Here is a 2,146-nt window from a genome sequence, read left to right on the forward strand (position 1 = left end):
AAATTAATATAGGAGTAATGCCAGTGTGATAATTGTTTCTACTCTTTGAAGTACATGAGGGTTGGACACGACAGGTTGGAGATGGAATAGGTGTTGAATGGTCAACTGGAGACAACGGTCTCATGAATGGATGTTCAGATTTTAATATTCCTAATAATTGCATGTCGGAAGTTGGCTATAGACTGAGCCACTTCCCTCTGCCCAAGATCTGTACAAACTAAGTTTGTATTAATGCAGCCCTGATTGGGTTACGATCATGAAGTGGGAAAACCCATACACTTGGTAACACTTCTAAACAATTGCCTAGGTGAAGAATAAGAAAGAAGAAGTGAAAAAATATAGTGTAAGTGGTGATACTGCTGTTGGTATCTTGTCTACAGGAAGGGGAGTTTCCTACTTCACTGGGTATTCCCTAGTGGTCGCCCATCTAGGTACTGACTCAGCTCACCTGCGTTTAGCTTCCAAGATCGGACGAGATTGGGCGTGAACGCAGGGGTATGGTCGTAGGAAGGTTCAGACCTGTAGTACCAATGAGAGTGCACCGAAATAGGAGGATTAAATCCGCCTAGGAAAGATGAATGTTGGAAATGCGTACTGAGACAGAAAGAATGAGAAAGGAGAGATACCAGAAAGTGAAAAATTGAAAAAAATAAAAAAATGTGTGAATCTGCTGTCCACGTTAGACCGAGGAAGCGTATCTCCTGTGGGGACACGCTCCTCTGAATCGTGGATGAGAGTTCACAGAAGGAAGAACAGTGGGAGGAGACAAGGAGAGAAAAGGAGGCAAAAGAGGAGAAGGGTCCCTGGGGGGTTGCCTCAGGTGTGTGACTACTGCCTGAACCTGGTCCAAAAATACAGCACAGTGCCAGGTGTTAGAAAGCAGATAGCCACCAGAGATGGAAAAACATATCTCATACCGATTATAAATATACTGTGTGCGTATCTTGTTGGTGGTACACTTTAGATTCCTATGCTAGACAGTTCGATAGGCCAATTTATGCCGAGCCCCAGAACCTTGGATTACATAGGTGATATAAGCAAAGTGTCCCAATCAGGACAGGACTCACTAGTTGGCACAGGGTTGAACCTGAGGCTAGGGGGAGAGATGCCTCTTAACACTTCTTCAGAGGGGAGGAGACTTCACGAGCACATCCGATGCACAATTGGGGATAACCTATAGCAGAGTAGTTGTAGGATCACAACATAGCTTTCTTATTGATTTTTGGATGTGAGAGATGAGTGTTAAATATTGTATTGAGGCTGAAGGCACCAATAATATATCTATAACAATTCCTGTTCTAAAGCACGGGTGCTAGATCTTAGCAATAGATATGGTGCAACATCCCCACTCCAGGTATCAAAGAGGTCAAGTGCTTGCAGGGATGCAGGAAAAATGTGTGTATCTCGTTAATAGTGCACTTGAGATATATATAGCAATCAACAGTGTCACATATCAGGACATGTCTCTAATTATAGTATAGAGCTATACCTGAGGCAAAATACAATGAAGTGAGATGAAATGACACGAGAGTATGCTACACACAATTTGAGATTACCAAGGGCAGGGTACACACAGGATAATACCGCACCTATACCTGTTTTTACTTGGGTATGAGAGAAAAGTTGTGGAAATTTGTGCTAGGGCTGGAGGCACCAGTTTAAAGTTTGGAGCAATTGCTGCGCTATAGTAACGGTGCTTACCCTTAGCAATGAGTATAATACAACAACAATCACCTCTCCAAGTGTAAGGCAGGTTAGGTGTATGTAGGAATACAGAAAAGGGGTCACAAAGTACCTATCCTAGTTTTGCTTGGGTGTAAAAGAAAAGTTGTGGCAATTTATGCTAATTCTGGAAGCACCAGTTTTATAACTGGGAGCAAATTTCTGCACTAAAGCAAAAGTGCTTGGTCTTAGCAATAAGTATAGTACAACAAGAATTAACGTCACCACTCCAAGTATCAGACAGGTTAGGTGCTTGTAGGATTGCAGGAAAACGCGTTTCACCCGGTCTCGGGCTTGTTCACTTCCATCCTGAACAGCTGCTTAGAGTCTCCATAACTTGGTGTTTAAAAAACCCTAGTTGATTAGCGTCAGCCAATGCCTGATTGTGTATTGTGGGCATATGGTCCAATCCAGGGCCTTGGAA

At 43.0% G+C, this 2,146-nt stretch overlaps 1 pseudogene; it reads right to left on the bottom strand.

Annotated features, from left to right (window-relative positions):
• Window positions 1-390: 390 nt before the first annotated feature.
• LOC134912314 (5S ribosomal RNA) lies at window positions 391-509 on the bottom strand (annotated as a pseudogene).
• Between the last annotated feature and the right edge of the window lie 1,637 nt (window positions 510-2,146).

The sequence above is a fragment of the Pseudophryne corroboree genome, chromosome 4 (genome assembly GCF_028390025.1).
Source record: "Pseudophryne corroboree isolate aPseCor3 chromosome 4, aPseCor3.hap2, whole genome shotgun sequence".
In the NCBI taxonomy this organism is placed as follows: Eukaryota; Metazoa; Chordata; class Amphibia; order Anura; family Myobatrachidae; genus Pseudophryne; species Pseudophryne corroboree.